This window comes from Haplochromis burtoni, unplaced genomic scaffold (genome assembly GCF_018398535.1).
Source record: "Haplochromis burtoni strain Fernald_Lab_line unplaced genomic scaffold, NCSU_Asbu1 Contig_23, whole genome shotgun sequence".
Taxonomy (NCBI): Eukaryota; Metazoa; Chordata; class Actinopteri; order Cichliformes; family Cichlidae; genus Haplochromis; species Haplochromis burtoni.
Window position 1 is genome coordinate 862,248 of NW_024582384.1, and position 21,284 is coordinate 883,531.

At 39.7% G+C, this 21,284-nt stretch overlaps 1 protein-coding gene across 2 annotated transcripts in view; it reads right to left on the reverse strand.

The window, feature by feature from the left end:
* Positions 1–21,284, reverse strand: part of LOC102294623 (extensin) — a 44,025-nt gene that overhangs the window by 1,222 nt on the left and 21,519 nt on the right. The window lies entirely within an intron of this gene.

Consider the following 21,284-nt stretch of genomic DNA (forward strand, 5'->3'; position numbering starts at 1 on the left):
CCCCCCCATGGGCTCGACCAAATGTGTTGTGCTAAATTACACAACTGGTACTTAAACCTGCTTTAAACAGCGTGATTTACCGGAAAGAACGCGTACGACAAAGCATCAAACTGAAGCAAGAAGGAGATAATGAGACCCACATCTACAACTTCCTCGCAGACAATAATGAATCTGTTGACAAAGTGAATCAAGCGCTAAAATGCTGAGGATGGCAGAAATGTCGCAGCACCAGCACTGATCCCCAGGACTGCAGTTGACACGCGCTCCAAAGGAAAAGTCAGCAAAGGTGCATTGTCAGTCACATTCAGGTCACATGACCGCGCAGCTCAGGGGCTTGACCGCGAGAATGAGACGTGAACTCTGATGCACCTCTGCAAAACTGTAAAGGTAAAGGTAAGCAATAATAAATGAATGCATGCGCAATAAAGGAATAAGGACAATATTTGCTTACTGAATTACTTTTGTCAGCAGTTACATGTTGGGTAAGCATTTCCCCAGTGAACTGATTCTTTCCCCCCTCTCTCTTCTCTTCTCTTCTCTTCTCTTTTCTTTTTCCCCCCCCATTTTACTTTGCTGCTATTCTTGCTTATTATGCAGTGGCCTAGTTAGATGGTGTTTCTCATCACAGCACAGATGCTGGAAATAAAGAGGACTCCCTCATACATGTGGATACAATGAGAGAAGTGCTGCAGAGGAAGTGAGGAGCACTGAGCTCAGCAGCAGCAGCAGAGGCAGGAACAGCACCAGCAAGGCCAGGAGTTTCCAGGCACGAACAAAGAGGGCTATTGCATTCATATCCATCTGGCTTTGTAACTCCCACTACTGCAGTCACTCAGCCACTCCACTCTGGATGGCCCACTGGTATTCTAATGCACAGACACAAAAAAAGAAAAAAGAAAACAAAAAAAACCCCCAAAATACAAATGAAACATCAAACTCCAGACAGGAGCACAGCGCAGGTAACGGGTGGGAGTGTGTAAAAAGAGCAGTGAAGAGGATTTCTTCCCTCGTCGATATTTACAGCAGGTAAAAAAAAAAAAGTCACTTCAACTAAAGCCCTCTGCGACAGTTGGGACTGCTTCACAGCTGGAAACAAACCTCCAGAGCTGTGTAAAATGAGCCACTAGTCAGTAGAAAAGTACGAGATGGAGACTATGTCTCTATCTGTCTCTGCCAGTTTTTATTGCCCTAAAATGAACAGAGTAAATAAAACGTCTCCCTGTTTGTACCAACATACAGCTCGGCTCCCCTATAGAGCTCCCCAGTGGCTCTTGTCTTGCTTCTGCTGTGTTCCTTTCTTGTTTAAATGAATAGCCTCGGTCCACGGTTCTGCGTGATCAAGGCGCATCGTAGGGAACTGTCCACCCTCAACCTTAATTACTGTATCTGCACACTGAGCCCACAAACTGTGGCAGGCAGGAAGCTGTGAACCTAACAGCTCTTTCTCCGTGCTCCTCTTCTGTCCTCCGCTCACGTCTTTGCAAATTTTTAGCTGGAGGCTGCGCCCCGCCACACCTCCAGCCCGTGGGCAATTAGGTGCATTTTACACACCGTACGGTGATGGCCACGCTTTTGAAGCAGAGCGGCAGACTGTGAGCAGAGCTGAGGGTGTTCTTATAGTTGTGGAACTGTAAGCGATAATGTGCGTGCGCAGCCACACTTGAATTTAAAGTGTCAGGAATGATGGCGATGATCAGATCTGATCAGCTTTATGGTGGTAATCACCCACATCTGAGCTCGCAAAAATCTCTGGACATTTACAAAAAGATGAGAGAAGAATCAGATTTACATATGGATGCAGTGATTTTACAGGGCATATAAAATAAGTACATAGCACTGGTCGGTATAATTGTATTACATAGATACACAAAAAATGTGTTATTCAGTAATGAATAAAGGAAAGTCTTCTTTAATATACATATACGTGAGTTAAGTAAAGAACGGTTTCATGTTTTTGTTCTTTGGGCTCTGTTCTCTAGCACATTCCTTCTGAAATACAATAATACAGCATCATCAGTGCCGTGTTTCAGCTTTAATTTGTGAAGGTTCACATCAGACAGTCTTTGTTCCGGGCTCTTTCTTTCTTTTTTCCAGCCTGACCTTTTTGTTGACCAGAGGTGTCCATGTCTGTTGTGAAACCTCGTAGGCTGTCTTCTTTTGATCATTTCCAGATAATGCGTGACTCACTGTGCAGTCATAAAGGGCTTGTGCTAATGATTCTCTGTTTTTGCTTTTTGTAAATTTGTTTTTTTTATGTTTTAAAGTCTCAATTTTATTTTTATTTGCATGGCCAGTTGAGTACTTCTTATACAATAACAATCATAGTCTTGCCTCTAACTTTGTCTCCAAACAACCTGAGCTGTCCCTCTGATGTACTCATTTCTAATTTTGTCCCTCTTGGTCATTCCCAACAAAAAATCTCCAAACCATATATCATAGCAGCTCTCACTATGTGAGATCTACAGTTTTGGTTATTCTTTTATCACTTTGGCGGTGTGTTTGAAATCATTATCATACTGAAAATTGAAGATGTTGCTAATCAGACACTTGCACAATGCATCACGGATCAAAAACCATATTGCATTGATAATTCCATACATTTTGACAAGATCCCCAATGCAACTAGCTGAAGTGGAAGCCCAAACCATGACACAGCCTCCACCGTGTTTTGCAGATAGCAATAGAAACTCATTGCTATACCTTTCTCTACATGTTGACTGGATTAAAAAAAGATCAAATTCTGATTCATAACTCCGAGACCCATTGACACTTCTTTTCAGCCCAGTTCTTGTGTAATGTGGCATAGCTCAGCCTTTTCTCCCTGTTTCCCTTGCTTAAGAATGGCTTCTTGACAGCCACTCTTCCGCTGAGACCATTTCTGCTGAGGCTTCAGCGTACAGTCAACCGTCCAGATGCATCTCTCGGTTCCTGTGTCTAGTCTTTGCTGGATTTTTTTCTGATTTCTTAAAGACATGGCTTCTTTTGCCGTCCACTTGAGGGCAAAGTTTAAGGACAAACTGAACCTTATGCGACGTTTTTATGAAAAAAAACTATGATATATCATTACTATATATATATACAACACACACACACACACACACACACACACATATATATATATATATATATATATATATATATATATATATATATATATATATATATATATATATATATATATATATATACATATATATATATATATATATATATATATATATATATATATATATATATATATATATATATATATATATACATATATATATATATATCATATATTATATATATATATATTGGCCATAGGTGTGAATGTGAGTGTGAGAGGTTATTTGTCTCTATGTCTTAGCCCTGCGACAGACTGATAACCTAGAGGTGTACCCAACCACTCAACTTTTGGCAGCTGGGATAGACTCCTGCACTCATGGAGACCCTTAAACTGGATATGGAGTTAAGTCATTGTCTAAGGAGCATCTAAAGAAAGAAAAGCTTCTGAAGTTCTTTAAGTTTCCTTGAAGACTTTTCACCTCTCATCCAAGAAGCTTCTTCAGTTCCAAGAGCAATGAATGTAATGACATTTATTAGTGACTGAAACAACAGACATCCGAGTTTCTGTGTCAACATCAAAACCCGTCGAAAGTCTACTGAGATCACGTAAAAAATATGATATTTCACATTGTTAAAGTGTAAGTATGCCGTTCATTCCCACTGAGTGACCTTACTTTGCACATTCTGGTCCAATCCTAACAGATTTATTGTAGAAACTGCCTTTTATAATCATTCAGTTTGGGAGACAGTGACCTTGCCAAAGAGCACTACCACAGCGCATCTCTACAGGGGATTGAATCAGCATATTTGTAGTTACAGAATTCAAGGTTGTTTCCATCAACTACTTGAAAAATTAACAGCAAATTAAGTAGAATGATTGAAATGCTCTTAACAATTTTATTAACACTATCAGACTATCAGTCGGATGAAATTCCAGTTGGAAAAGAAGACGATACTTGGCTGCGTGTTTGACACTGTAAATGAGTGCGTTACGGAGTCAGGCTGAATATGATTAACAAAACTGACAAGGTAAAAATAAAATTTTATTACCACATTTAAAAAAAAAATATAGGCATAGAGATTGGACACTACTTCATCTCTTTTTCATCCTTCCATCTATAAAACATTCATTCAAGTGCACCAGCAGGAGATCATCATTCCTTCTCTATCTCTCCTCTGTGGTTTTGCTGAGTAGTGGTGGAGAGACATTGGGCAGAAATATAGCAGCGTAAAGGCAATCAACTCGAAATATCTTTGCAATTTTCGATCCTATGTACTGAATATCCCTCAAGAAAAAAGAAAGAAAAAGCCCCGAACATTTCCTTACGACAGGGTTTGATGAACAGGCAGTCTCTGTGTGAGAGCCAAGTGTTGAGCCACCACACCCACAGATGCAAAACAAAAGATAAACGTATATGCACACACACATATACACTCTTACAAAACCTTGATACGCACAGATAATCTGTAATATTAGTACTCAGGAGAACAGGCTGCACCATGAGGTAATATTGTTCTGAGATGGCCTCATCATCTGCTTTGCTGTCACAGAGTGTCCCAAACTGTGGTCGTTTACTTTTAAAGGCCCCTCTTTTCCTTTTGGATTAACATTCAGATTGAACTGACTTAGTAATGGGATATAAACAGACAGAGTGTTAGGAGTGTCCAAGGCAGTTGTTTGAATCTAGCATTTCATTCTCCCTTAAGGTGGTAATTTATCCAGCCTGGTGTGATTTGTTGAGCACGTCTATTTCAGTAAACCATTAACTATGATGAGGGATCTTGAATTCAATCTTTCCCAGACACTGACCCATGTACTGCTGCTTGTATATGTATATACTTTTACAATACTGTGTTTGACCCATGTTTCTGGTGTAACTACACCACATGTCTGTTTTGTTTTTTCTCTTGAAGCAGAGAGTAACGTAATGCTTATAATTAATATAGGAACTAGAGGTGTATTAAATGGGAATATTCAGCACTGAGCAATACTGTACAAGTCATTCAAGATCTTCGAGTCAAATGAACGACAAGCACGAGTATCTAGGATCATCACTTAGAAATACTGCATAGAAAGTGCAACTGAATTTTTTCAAGGCTGTAATAAGTAAGTAAGCAAATAAGTAATAATAACAATATGATGATACCAGGTTTTTTAGCGGATGATCTAATGTTACTGGCGATGGGGCCGATGTCAGTGCCAAACACTAGATCCTAAGTTTTACTACAACTGAGATGGATGAAATCTGAATACAACCAATTAGCAATGGCAGAGAAGCATTAATTGATGTAGGAAAGGCTGTTTCTGTTGTTGGGCTAAACAGAAAAAGCATAACTGTGTATCATCTGCATAGAAATAGTAGGCATAGAAAGAACAGGTGATACCTTTAAATCTATTTAATAGATGGCCCAAAGGTAACACATATAAACAAAAAAGAATTAAGCTCTGATGAGGACAGCAGATGAGGTTGAAGGATGTGTCCCACAAGTATGATGAAAACTATTTGAGACCAGTCAGTAGGAAGTCAATAGTGAAGTTTACTTAAATAGTACTTTACAATATAAAATAAGATACAACAAATACAAGTGTAAAAATATGCCTAACAAGCTCTGATCAGCTGACCTTTCAGACCTCATGGTTACATACAGATGTAGCAGCTCACCAGTATAGGTGGGCATCTGACCAGTGATCACCAGCGTTCTAGGACTATAGAAGTTTCCATGCTCAAATGTCGTCTTGGTACTGGATTTCTTCCACTAACATATGACTGTAAGTTAACTGTGTGGTTTTCCCTTTCCAGGATAAACCATGCCTCTGGCCCCTTAACAGGCAGGATGATCTACAGCCCAGCTGTGAGCAAGGCTGTGGCGATAACTCATGTTTAAAAACAAAAGCTTGATTAGTTATCATCACAGATGCTCATCACCTCCACGTATTTGGCTTTTGAGTCAAATTTGCCAGAACGAAAACAGACATAAACAAATACAACATAACAGCATTATTTCTATTGTTTTCAAATTCTCTAGAGATATTACAGTGGAGTATTTTGACCATGATCATCGTGATGTGAAAATCTGATATCGCAATCTCTGCACATGCAGACAGACAAACACATAAACACCTGCCAAAATACTGCAAACCATTTCTCACCACAGCAGGTGTCTCCGTGACCACATGACCCCCCGCCCCCTTCCCCCAACCACCACAAAGAGAGAGAGGGAGAGAAGCAGGTTTGTAAGCTGAAAACAATATACAACTACATGAACACAGCTGGTGATAGCACCAGGACTCTACAGTCACGCTATCCACAACGAAAGGCCGCACTATCTTTTGAACAACAGAAAATTTGAGCCAAATGCTATGAACAGCTTGCTATAATGATAACAATTTGTGGATTGTTTTTAAATGCTACTGTTTCTGTGAAGGCCCTTGTATTTTGAGTTTAGAAAGCTATTATAGAAAAAAACAAAGTAAATAAAGTTTATTAATCTGAAGTCTTATTTTTGAAATAGCTTTTTTTTTTGTAGGGGGCGTTCAAGAGACATTAGGTTTACAGTGGTCCCTCGCTAGAATGCGGTTCACGTTAAGCAGCCTTGCTGTTTCGCGGCTTTTTTTTTCTTTGGTGCAATTTTGCATGCTTTTTGTTTGTTTTTTTAAACAGCGCATTGTGTTCTGCATTGTGATTGGCTGTAAACCATTGTCAATCACCTCGTGCCGTGTCTCCTGTACACTACAGAATGCATTCAGCTTGTCAAATTTATCTAAGTCTTCGATCAATAGCCGTGTGACTCTGAAGTGCTGTACTGTATGTTTGTAAGTTTTCTCCAACAATAGCCATTTATATGGGTATACCCAACACCCATTTCCCCGACAAATGTCGATGAAACATTTTGCACAGCTGCCTTTGGTTTTATTCTATAATACTGGACTTATTTCTCTATGAAGGTTTGAACTTTTAGAGTTTAAACCATAGAGAAAAGTGTGAAAATGTCCAAGCCTGTTGGAGAAAAGTGTATAAAGTGTGTAGTGAGGGGTTTTACAGCCATAAAACATCTATAATAATTGTAAAAAAAATAAAGTTGGCCACTTAGCGGATTTCACTTATCGCGGGTTATTGTTAGAACCTAAGTCCCGCAATGAACGAGGGACCACTGTACTTACATTTTTATTCATCTTGATGGGGTTTTAATTGTACTGAAATACCTTTGTTGTAAGTATTAATGAAATTATGCACCATGATGCGCATTTGTCATTTTGATTTTACACATTAATTAAGCAACAGCCAAAAGACAGACATGAGGCAGGATTCACATGGACATATTCCCAGCAAACATGGGTGAAACCCCAACATCATGTCCTTCGTCAAAACTGGACACAAAACAATAAAAAAATGGAACTATAGATGGACAAGTGTTGGGAAAATACAAGTTGTGTCAGACTGTCTCTCATAAAGTGAGAAAAATAGATCAGATTATTGCAAAATAAAGGAAGTAATGCATTAGTACTTTTTAACAACAAATCTGGTTGCTGACTACTTGTGAAGGCGACGTCTTGGCTAGCTAGGTGTGTGTTTGTTCCTATAGAACAAGCTGATTATTCACCGCAATGATCAACTTCTTTGACATTTTGATGCTGAACTACAAAGGCAACCACATCGCTCTCTTAGGATATTTGTATAACATTGATTTGGTGGTGCTTCAGCTGAATTACTGATCTTCTCTTGACATGTTCACAATAAAGCCTTACTTAAGGCACATGCCGCGGCTAACTCCTCTCCCATCCCGGAATTTCTGCAACTTCCATTCACCTCCCACCGCCGGCCACCCTTCAAACTGCTCAGCCATCGCTGGATCTGCCCTCTTGGACTTCAATTTTATCCGACCTCTCCGGTGTGCTCGCCGCTTCTGACCTGGATTGGGACCTCTGGGACTCGCGTTCAACGCAGGCACCTAAGCACGCTGAGACGCGCCTCTGTCGAGGACAAGGAGACTAAGAGCGGGATGGCATTGTTAAACACAAGATCATTGGTGAATAAAACCTCCCTCCTCCCTTTGCTTGCTTTCTTACAGATACTGTAAGTAATCTAGGTGTTTGCCTGGATAGTTCACTTAAGCTGCATAAACAGGTTTCCTCAGTGGTTAAATCTGGCTTCTTCCAATTGCGCCAAATTTCAAAGGTCAAACACTTAATACCGTACAACGATCTCGAAAAACTGATACACGCCTTTGTGACCTCCAGATTAGATTATTGTAACTCGCTCTACCCTGGACTCCAGCTCGCTCACCTCCACCGATTACAGCTCGTTCAGAATGCTGCGGCTCGTCTCCTAACCGGAACTAGAAAGTTTGCCTCTATTACTCCAGTGCTCTCTGACTTACATTGGCTGCCTATTAAATTTTGTATTGATTTTAAAGTTCTGCTGCTTACTTTCAAATGCCTAAATAACCTTGCCCCTGACTATCTCACCGGCCTCCTCAGTCTCTATACCCCCAGCCGTTCTTTACGATCATCTGGTCAGTTACTTCTGGCCCAGCCCAGGCACCGTCGTGCCTTTGCCTCTGTAGCACCAAACCTCTGGAATAGTCTTCCTGCTACCATTCGTGCCTCTGACTCTATTCAATCCTTTAAAGCACGCTTGAAAACGTACCTATTCAACCTGGCTTTTCCGACTCGCTAATTCTCAGCGCTCATTAATTGCTTTATCACTACTCATTTCTCTAGATAATCATGATTTCTCCCTATCTCTACACTACTTATGCTTTTGTTTGTTCTCTGTTTCCTCTATTTTACCTTGTTTTAATGACTTACTGTTCAGTGTAATCATTTACCGTTATTCCTCACTGTGAAGCACTTTGGTGTACCCCCTGGTTTTAAACATGCTATATAAATAAAATTGTATTGTATTGTAGTGGTTATTAGTACTATCATTAGTATTATTGACCAGTTAGCCTACATTTGTAGACTAATTGCACTGTATTGTTCAAAACTGGCTGTGAGAAAAGCAGTACTATAGTTCCAAAAAGCTATCCTTACATTTATGCTTTATTTGTCTATAACTGGTACACACAATAATTTGAACCACGTATCTGCATTCACACCTTTCTCACAAGTGCAGCTAATTGAGTATGATGACATTAATATAAATTGAACATAGTACATATACAGACACTGGTTTGGTTTAGAGAGTGTGGCATTTCAATCCATAGCTCCTCTGAAGTCAGTCTCTGCATCTCAAGACATGTAATAGGGAAAATTTAAGAAATGTCTGGCATTTGAAAACAACATCTTCAAATAAGTATCTTGGGATGGAGGACTTTGAAACTAAATAAGAGCTTCAAATAATTAAGTAATGATCATGAGAAATTGTTTTACATCTAAAGATAATGAGACAATTAAGATGAGAGCTCAAGCATGACAAGCATGACTGCCAGGTTACAACCAAGTTTTGTTGTTGTCGTCAGATTCACTTTATTGACAGCTGGATGAAACATGTTTCCTCTGGAGGCCTGAACTGGGGTTGATCCCAGTGTAATCACAAAGCTATCCGAGGAGTTTTTGTATTGGACAGAAACACAGTGACACCAGTAAGTTACAGACCTTAATTTATCAAACTCAAAGAGGTCTGGAAGAAATCTAATTAAAAATCTGAAGATACAGCAGGCTTCACTAACAAGATAGCCGACTCGGGCAAGAACCAGCTGAGACGGATGCCTACAGCAGACTGAGACTGGCTCACTGAAAGGAGACTGTGTGACTGAACAAGAAATGAAAGACACTGGATACATGAATAATACCTCAGGGACACATCATCACAGATTTATGCTGTCCATGATAGGGTTTGACTCTATAATTATGCTAATCATAGGATGCTAAATGTCTAAACGCACGCCATCAGCACTGAGATCACTTTACAGCAAAAAACGTCTTTGCAAACGACAGAGCAATATGATGTATTGAAGCTATTTGTATTTGGATATGAATGTGACTTTTTTCAAGGTCGGCACATTTGGCTGCATCACTAAGTGCTGAAGTTCTTGGCAGCAATTCAGAATAAACAAAGGCAAACCTGTTGTGGATGTTTTAACCTTGTGCAACTTTAACATAATTCACTATCCTCTCTATAGCTTTTCTTTCACAACTCAAATAATGAATACCCAATATTTACATTTTTATAGCAATTACCCACACAGATTTGACTAATGTGACCTTATTAGAGACCGCTGGCACTTTCAAAAGTGCTTTGTTTTTCAAAAATCAACACACAGCTAATCCCAGTGAGAAAAAAGGACCCATCTCACCTTGTTTGTATTTCGCTTCATGTGCATGAATAAGTAACATAAACTGTTTTTTATTAAAAAGACGAGATAAAGTGTAAACATCTAAAATGTTTAAGTTGTTGGGTTTTTTAAAAAAATCCACTGCATCTGCATGGTGTTTTAAATAAAGAGCAAGTCAGGTTAAGATTGATTGGTCAGGAAGCATAAGCTAGGGATGAAGAAATGAAAGCAGCTGCTGCCCAGGAGCTTACAGAGTTAGCCTCTATCAGCTTAAGACTTGACCCGCTACTGTAGTCTAAGTCTTAGTGCTTTGTTTACTCTGTAGAGCTCATTGTACCATCGGATGATGGTGTACAAAGTGTATAAATGAGACAAAGCTTTACATACACTAAACCATCAGCCAAGAGTGAGGCTGGCTGTCCTTTGCATTCATGGTCTGCTCTGTGGGAAAAGAGCTGCTTGCTGTGAATTCACATTCATTACTGAATTACTTTGGGAGGTCACTGTGCATGCATGCTGCTATCACCTAACTGCCTCTGTCATGAGCTGTTTTGAGCAACTCGATTATTAAATGTAGCATAACAGAGGAGGTGAACTGTAAACCAACACAGCCACCTTACAGGCAAAATGAAATGACACCAGAATTTGCTCTTTATAGAAAATGAAATTAAGTTACGCTAACTGATCCATCGTGCCTATAGATGTTATAACGTAGCCATCGCTATGTTACCCAATGGTTTGTGAAGGCCTGTTTTGAAAGTTTGAGATGAGTGTTTTCAACAACAACACTGGTGTTTTGAAACCAATTAGTTATTGGCTAACAAAATTGAATTAATGTTTTATTCACTATGATGTGAAACTGATTGACCAAACTCATCAGGAAGGTCTTTACAGAGGTCAGGGCAGAAGATGTTTCCCCAGAGACAGCTGTCGTGCTCTGATAACTTTTACACATCCAGCTGATATATTCTTCAGAAACTCTTTGTTTACTCACTGAAAAACGAGTATTTGTAGCTGTGAATGCTCCCTACCATTTTCTAAAGACAAGAACAATGTCTGGTTCTGCTAAATCCACTACATATGTTGACCAGCTATAGTTGCCAAGCAAATTACATTTAAAATTACACTTTCCTATAGCTTCTATGGGCTAAGTCACTCATTTTTGGTCACACCGAGTTAGAATTAGGTCTATTTTATAAATCTTGGTCATGCCATGCTTCGTTGTATGTATCCGCACATTCATTGACTAATTACTTGTCTGTGACAATCAAACCCACCCCCATTTGTCTCATCTCAGTTCGTGAGATTACAAAGCTGCACTTCAGAAACCAATGAGTGATGTCACAGCAGCTATATCCATCTTTTATACTTTCTATTCTTCCATTGAAGTTGTGCTAGCAGCCCATTCAATTCATTTTAGTTCTGAGCAGGTATAATTATACTAAGCAATTTTCCTGAAAAGTCATGTTTACAAATGACCGTGATAACAACAGAGAGACAAAAATAATAAACGTATAAGACAGAAAACAAAAGTAATAAGTCATGTAAGATGAGGGTAATTGTGGAGGGTTAGTTAAGTAATCTTATTGTTATAAGAGCAAGCAAGTCAAGCACTGCTTGCCCACTGAACTCTAAAAACACACAAAGTGAAAACAATCTCTTTCCTTTCATTTCACCCAGTGTCTTGTCCCAGTTTGCATCTGTCCTTTAAATTACTGGCATCTTATGGCTGCAGTTGGCTGTTGTCTTTAGAAATTAGCTTGACTTTGAGTTATTGGAATCTATAGTTTCTGTCATTTTCATGGGCATAACTCTGTCCCATTAACACAGACTTGTGTTTTGTGAGCTGAGAGACAAACGGCATTGCCTGTCATGCATATTGTGAATAAACCTCTGTTCTCTGTTCGTTTAATACACACAGACAGTTGACCAGCATATTAAACAAGCTACTTCTGGCTCTGCTTCTTTCACTGCTCTGAGATTAGTTATGATCTGTGTGTTATTATACACATGTGAAGATATGTGTGGAATGATAGTTAGCAAAAGTGAAGTAACCAAGCAAATTACTCTGTGATTGAGCATCTTAACAAGCAAGATTTGTCACGCTGATCACCTTGACCACAATGTGTGACGTAGCTGACTGTTATTAGTAGACTGTTATCATTAGATTCAAATGATGGAGAAAGGACACAGAGTTTGATAAAAAGTTGAACAGGTGCAGGGTTCATACATGTATGAGATATCACTCTATTCACCGAAAGTACCAAGTTTAACTGGCTGCTTTGCTACTGTGTCAACATACCAGTTACACTGCCACATTAAGTTTTCATTTATATTTTTAACCACGTGTAGATATTGACAGTCAGCAATGTCACATACACTATATGGACAAAAGCATTGGACCACATCTCTTAATCTTTGAACTCAGGTGTTTTCAGTCCCACTACCAAAATTAAGCACCTAACCATGCAGCTTCTTATGGCTAGGTGCTTGAGCAGTGTAAAAGTCACCATATGCCACTGAATATAAGGAAAGAAAGAATGAGTACAGCACTTTTCAAGTGTATTATACCTTAGAAGCTGGGAGAAACAATAAAGCCATGAATTCCATCACAGACATCAGAATAAATGGATACTGGGAGTGGGGGGGCTTTAATGGTAAATCTTTCACATGTCTGCACTTTGCCTATACAGCACCATTTCTGGACAACTGAGCAGGAAAGTTGGATGGTGGATGTCATTTCAATTCAGCCGAGCTGTAATTCTGAGTATAAGCACAGCTTCAGTGTGTAATAGTGGTTAAACACAAAGCAGTGTAGATTTGTGTTGATATGAGCTGAGTGCTGGTATTGAGAAAATTGGACCAAAATTTACTGCTCAGCCTCTCTGAGCTGTTGTGGGCCAAATTTAGTGCAGCATATGTGATGAGGCGTGCTTACCCAGTCTGTCCTTACACTCAAGCCAGGATTTTTCTTCAGCACCCGCCTACAATCAATACTTATCCAGAACTCAGCAAGGTTGCACATAAAAGAACTGCAAAGTTCTCTCGTTGCTCCAAAGGTTTGTCCATAATTTACTTAGACATTACCACAACCCAGCAACTGTACAGTAAGTCAGCTGAGGGGTAATTCAAAGGCATAACGTGATAGCTGGTTGCACACAGTGCCAGTTTGTCTTCAGCACCGCTGAGGTATTGAGTGATAGCTGCTGGAGCGGAAGGCTCTGATGGATGAATGGTGATTGAGGAGATCTGAAAGATAGAGGTGTGATGGCATGGTGGCAGCTTGCCACTTGTAAAAAAAACAACCAACTAGCAGTTAAGATCAATCCATCTTTATATCTGTCATAGCCATTCATAAACATATACTATTTTAGTAGCTTGCTCTGCATAAAGGGGTGTGGTTTTGTTGCATCAACATTTCAAGGTAATGAAAGATTGCGGCTAAGATGAGCTGGAAGATTTGTGCACAGCTGCAGCTAATATGGATTATTAGCAATGATTACTTCCCTTTTAGACAAAGAGGATTTTTATTTCGGAAAAAACAGAAATCTCAGCCATGTTTGACGTGCATAATACATTTGTTTTATGTCTTTTAAAAGATAAAAAAGTATCAGATATTAGATTTGATGAGTATTGTAAAGCATTCCTGTTGTAAATACACTGAAATAGTCCATTCATGATGAAGTCTGTGAAAAAGGTAGGATCCTTTTTTTTTTTCAGAAACAGACTAAACCCAACCAAAAACTCAGGGTGTGTGTTTTATGACCAATACGGTTATTTTAAGGTTGGATGCAATTCTGATAGATTGTGTCATTTAAGGTCAGGGTTATGATATACTGAAACAGGAAAATGAAGGGTTCATTGTTCATCAACATTGCAGCAGTGTGCTTCACAAATTAAACAACAATAGAAAGTGTGAAACCACTTAATACCACACTACTGCTGGGATGCTATTCTGCTACATGGCTGCAGACAGTGCTGTAAATATTAAAGGTGGAGCACAAGTTAATGAAAGCTAATATCCCGATATAAGACATCTATCGTCCCGATAACGATATAAATCACAAAAATTTAACATTTTCTGTAAATTTTGTGAGTCTCGGGCAGCTCGACTTGCATGAAGTGTTTCCAGCTGGGCGCCGTGTACCTGGAGTCCAGTGTTTTAACTGATGCATGAAACGATACATTTTTAGACATAAGTTGTAACGGCCACCGTTTTCTTTGTGAGTATTTATTACACAGCGTGCTGCGGGGAAAAGCCTGTTCTAACGTTTGAGTCTAAGGTTTATATTTAGGACCTGACAGCTCTTTTTTGCTTCATCCATCCATCCATTCGCTTCCGCTTATCCTTTTCAGGGTCGCTGGAGCCTATCCCAGCTGTCATGGGGCGAGAGGCGGGGTACACCCTGGACAGGTCGCCAGTCTGTTGCAGGGCCAACACACGGGACAGACAACCATTCACACCTAGTGGCAATATGGATTATCCAATCAACCTATACCGGCCTGATGGTGGAATTGAACTCAGGACCTTCTTGCTGTGCGGCAACAGTGCTAACCACCGTGCTGATCCTCTTTTTTGCTTCTCATCCGTAAATACTCTGCATACTCTTTCACGTGATTCAGTTTATTTTGAAAAGTCTCAACAGGATCTTGAGCTTTATTGTGAAAGGTTTATGTGGAAAATAAACAAGCGGACACGGGATGGTTTTACCGTCCTTGTTGCTAATGACAACGCATAAAAACAGGCGCTTGTCCATCCGTAGTGTGGTTATATTAAATATAAGAGAAAGAGAGAACTTTAAGAAATTAATATAGCCACTACAGTGACCAATATTGCCGCAAACGGTTTATTTTGCGACACCACGAAACAAACGATAGCGTAAAATGAAACGATAGACATTTTTATATCGTCTTCCGATATATATCATTATATTGAACAGCCCTAACATCAATACCAACATATCTGTCCTTAACCAAGATTGGCTGTTGATATATGTATGTATAAACACCTTTACACATACATCTAAGCTGCTGTTATGATTTATACTGACCCATGACCAGAGATGGGCAGTAACGCGTTAGTAATCCAATTACTTTTTTCAAGTAACGAGTAAAGTAAGGGATTACTATTGCAGAAAAGGTAATTTGATTACTGTTACTTTCCCGTAAGCACCTGCGTTACTGCATGACTAAAACCGGGATTTTTTTGCAAGAGTATCTCATGACAATGACATAAGCAAGTGCAACGTTTGTGGCAACAGCTGTGTGCAGATCAACAATGGATAATATATCGAGTGCGGGAGAGCATATGATCGTGCAGCGTTTAAAGAGTGGAAGTACTTTGGGTTTGATTCTGTAAAAAGTGACAAAATCATTAGCGTCCGCTGCTCACTGCGTGGGAAGAAAACTTCTTTTTACAGCAAAAACCCCCCCCTAAACTTCCAAACAAGCACCAACAGTATGCTGCCACTGGAATGTGAAATTCACAGAGAAACTCCCAGATCCTTCCACTGACCGCTGCGACACACCTGCACCAGGGCAAACCTCCGCCTGCCTGCTATACAGGTGAAAATAGAGAAACAGGACTGCTGAGTCTTTGATTTTATTTATTTTCTGCTGTGTTTTACTTGCATCTATTTGGAAGAGTGAGTGTAAACACAAATACAGTGGGGCAAAAAAGTATTTAGTCAGCCACCGATTGTGCAAGTTCCCCCACTTAAAATGATGACAGAGGTCAGTAATTTGCACCAGAGGTACACTTCAACTGTGAGAGACAGAATGTGAAAAAAAAATCCATGAATCACATGGTAGGATTTGTAAAGAATTTATTCGTAAATAGGGTGGAAAATAAGTATTTGGTCACCTCAAACAAGGAAAATCTCTGGCTCTCACAGACCTGTAACGTCTTCTGTAAGAAGCTTTTCTGTCCCCCACTCGTTACCTGTATGAATGGCACCTGTTTGAACTCATCATCTGTATAAAAGACACCTGTCCACAGCCTCAAACAGTCAGACTCCAAACTCCGCCATGGCCAAGACCAAAGAGCTTTCGAAGGACACCAGGAAAAGTATTGTAGACCTGCACCAGACTGGGAAGAGTGAATCTACAATAGGCAAGCAGCTTGGTGTGAAAAAATCAACTGTGGGAGCAATCATCAGAAAATGGAAGACATACAAGACCACTGATAATCTCCCTACGATCTGGGCAGCGTCTCATCCCGTGGGGTCAAAATGATCATGAGAACGGTGAGCAAAGATCCCAGAACCACACGGGGGGACCTGGTGAATGACCTGCAGAGAGCTGGGACCAAAGTAACAAAGGTCACCATCAGTAACACACTACAACGGCAGGGAATCAAATCCCGCAGTGCCAGACGTGTTCCGCTGCTGAAGCCAGTGCATGTCCAGGCCCGTCTGAAGTTTGCCAGAGAGCACATGGATGATACAGCAGAGGATTGGGAGAATGTCATGTGGTCAGATGAAACCAAAGTAGAACTTTTTGGTATAAACTCAACTCGTCGTGTTTGGAGGAAGAAGAATACTGAGTTGCATCCCAAGAACACCATACCTACTGTGAAGCATGGGGGTGGAAACATCATGCTATGGGGCTGTTTTTCTGCCAAGGGGACAGGACGACTGATCCGTGTTAAGGACAGAATGAATGGGGCCATGTATCGTGAGATTTTGAGCCAAAACCTCCTTCCATCAGTGAGAACTTTGAAGATGAAACGAGGCTGGGTCTTCCAACATGACAATGATCCAAAACACACCGCCCGGGCAACAAAGGAGTGGCTCCGTAAGAAGCATTTGAAAGTCCTGGAGTGGCCTAGCCAGTCTCCAGACCTCAACCCCATAGAAAATCTGTGGCGGGAGTTGAAAGTCCGTGTTGCTCGGCGACAGCCCCAAAACATCACTGCTCTCGAGAAGATCTGCATGGAGGAATGGGCCAAAATACCAGCTACTGTGTGTGCAAACCCTGGTAAAGACCTATAGTAAACGTTTGACCTCTGTTATTGCCAACAAAGGTTATGTTACAAAGTATTGAGTTGTATTTTTGTTATTGACCAAATACTTATTTTCCACCCTGATTTACAAATAAATTCTTTACAAATCCTACCATGTGGATTCATGGATTTTCTTTCACATTCTGTCTCTCACAGTTGAAGTGTACCTCTGGTGCAAATTACTGACCTCTGTCATCATTTTAGGTGGGGGAACTTGCACAATCGGTGGCTGACTAAATACTTTTTTGCCCCACTGTAACTATTTTATTTTATGTGCTGGAATGTGCAGAAAATAGGTTTAAATGTTAAACAAATTTCTTCCAGTCAGAGAATGGTGCATACAATTTAATGTTTGCTTGATGCTTAACGTTAAAAGATTAAAACTAATAAAACTAGTTTCAAAAAGTGACTTTTTCATTTGATTACATTTTATATGATGGATTATGCAGAAAAAATAGAATTGGCTAAAAGATCTATTGCTTTATTACCTATTCAGGTTGTAAATATTTTTTAAAGTAACTAAGTAAGTAATTACTTTTGAAAATAAGTAATCAGTAAAGTAACAGGATTACTTTTTTGGGGAAGTAATCTGTAATTAGTTACTGATTACTTTTTTCAAGTAACTTGACCAACACTGCCCATGACTCACACTAACAAAAGTAAAGGTAACTACTGCGAGTAAAGGAAGAAGTGAGATGATTTAGGTATCGAGCCACAAAGGGCTCATGGAGACGGTTGGGGCAGATGGCTGGGTAAGCCAACACCGGATTTTATCATGGAACATAATGTTTTGTTTCCTGCTCCAAATACAAGATTTTTTTATACTGTTACTGTTATATAACTTTAGCATGTTTAACTTTGCAACCATGATGCTCAAGGTCATTTATTTATAAGAAAACCTTCACTTCTTTCTAAATCCAGTCTTCACTAGCTAGTGAAGATTTGTGAAAAACAACCTTAATGGGCATTCAGGTTGGAAGGCTTCAACCCCAACAACGTGTTTAATAGACACGCTGGTCCACTGTGTCCCTTTCAGGCTTTTCCTCTCCAAAATGTGAAGTTGCAGAAGTTGCTTTAAGTTGCAGTAAGCTGCATTAATAGCAGAAGGACATTTTTTATTTCAAGTCAATCGATTCTGACGATGAAGGACCCTGGAATATACTTAATCATTTTTTTGCTCACTACCAACTTTGTGGCTTTAAATATATTATCTCCCTCTGCTGGTAATGCAGGGAGATTACCAGCAAGAGATTTACCCTGCTCGTATTGCACCAATTGCATGCACTAATGCAACTTCTGCATGCGTATCCATTTCATGTTTTAGAGAGGCAAAGTGTGAAATGAACCAGCGTGTCTATTACATGTTTTGCTGTGATACTGGGCTGAAGGATTGTTGCACTAACAGAATTGGCTGGTAGAATATGCCAGTTGATTTTACATGAAGTAAGGCTGATCAAAATGGTGAAGCTGTAGTGTTTCTTTAATAAAAATTGGCTCTATAGCATTGTTTTTCATCTTGTCTTCCAGAGTTTAGTTTAGGAGACGTATAAACATATTTTTCTGTAATGTGAATGGAGATCACGATCTTCTGATGTTTAATTTCTATCATGCCCCAGAGTTTATTTTGGAAGTGAAACACCAACCAAAGGGATATTCATACAAATTGCCAACTTAAAAACAACACTATAATGGGCCTATAAAACATTATACACTGACTTATTATCCTCAATCAAGCAGACAGTTACCACTTATATCACCCAAAATAAAGTGGTCCCCATGAATACTATTAGAGCAATGGAAAAAAGAATTCCAGAGTTGGCGTTTAGCATTTAATATCGCATCTATTGATCATCTCTGATAATGACAGAGGCACAGTGCCAAAGCAGGGAGAAGATTGAGAGTGGGTGCTAGTGGATGAGCTTTAGGGATCTAATTTAGCTGTGGGTGAGATTCTAGCCTGATTATTATTTATATGACACATCATCCACATTAGGCAGAGCTTCCCTGTTCCACATGCCACTCTTGATCTTCCTCTCTCCTCCCTGTTTCAAAGACATAGCACAATGGTGATGGGCACCATCTGGCACTCACTGTTGGCACAAGTTCGGTATGTGATTAGCAGCATGAACAAGGGTTTTCGCTCTCCTGTTTTTCTTGGTGTGTCTCTCACCCTTCTGTTTCACACCCAGGTTTATATTTGTCATTTCCACACACAAACAAACTCACGAGTGGATGGATACACATTTGTAAGGACATAAAACAATTTTATGGTTTCACATCTCCTCTGAATGGTCTGGGACAAACATGTTTTCAATGTATGCACTATGAACACGTCACATACCACGGTGCCTTTTCTGACCTAGCTGTAGTGCTGTCAGCAGTTCAAGATAAAAAAAAAAATAAGTATGTAGAGCCAATAATGCTCTTCATGTCTATTTTCTTGTTTTCTCACTGTGAAAATCTCGTGCTCCAGCTGGCTGAACATTTCGACTGTGTAGATTCATATGAATGAGATTGATGCCTACAGTGTGTTTTCTCCCTCTCCCCCGCGAGATGCCTGTTGATCCATGGCTCAGCCCTGAAGTAAAGATGGATTACTGCAGAAGAACTGCCTGCCTTGCCCTTTACACATTTCACACACACCACTTCTCCATTATCAGGCTCATCCACGGGGGGAAGACGTGCACATGTGCACACACATGCCCCAACATCAACACAGGTCTTAAAGCTCTGATGGGGTTGTTAGCAAAAGGTCACTGTCAAGACTCTGACAAATCTTTCTTTAGAGAGACAAAAACGTGTCATATCCAGTTACATTCGCAATATACCAGGTATCAGCTTTTTGTTGTCTTTCTATCACTTTCCATTTACATGTCTCTCTCTGTTTCTCTCTCTAGTTTTTTCCCTCCATTTGCTTAGGTTGTACAGTAAAGAATTCATGCTTGTATGTTTGGATCAATTTCCCATGGAGTGCTCACAATCTGGATGTAGAAGACATCCATAAAAGCAAATCCAAGCTCAGTTATCGGCAGTTTAGATCGGGATACACCTGGATACTGGATGTTGACAGCTTTAGCCTCAGGATTCAGTTAAAATTGTTTTGACTGGTAACTAAATTATTTTTGAATATATCATGTCTAAGAGCTATTCTGTTTATTTTTGCTCTTGCAACAAAATGTTTGAATGCAGCGAACCTCCTCTTCTCCATCTTACATATTAGTCAAGCTGGTTAGTGAGAGAAAATGTGTCCGATTGATCCTCCTACTTTACTTGCTATTGCTTCCATACAACACAGGTATGGTAACAGACCGATGAAAGTAGAGTCAGCTACAGTTTGTCTAGCATAAAAGTCTCACATCAGTTTCTCAAGTTAACCACAATGTTCATGTGTAAATAATCAGAATAAAAAGCTGCTGGCCTTCTGGCTCGCCCAACTCCAGCCTTTTTTTAAAAGGACATGGACATTTCCATAAAACTGGCAAATACTACAGATTCCAGAGGAATTGTATTAAAGCAGAGTTAAGCCTGCTTCCAGAGACAATAGCCAACGGTGGCCACAAGATGGCAGTAATTTAAAAGATGGTGAAAAACACGCAATGACAGAAACAGAACACCTTTTGACATGTAAGGCTTGCATTGATAGTGTTTCATAATTTTCACTGGTTCTGATAAATCCTGTTTTCTAAGGCATGAATGGGCAATATTCACACTCACTGTTGCAGAAGCTGTTTACTACTTGTTTATGTTTATCAGCTAAATGGTCTTTTACACACAAAATTACACTGAACGTGATTCATCTTCTTGAAATAATGAAAGGTAGAATAACATCTGATGCTGCAAAATTGGTTGGTAATAAAGGAAACTTTATTTAGTGTGATGGAAGTGAAAAATATAGGATCAAAGGATGTCACTGACTCACATATGATGGGATATAAAATATATTCGAGGGTGAGCT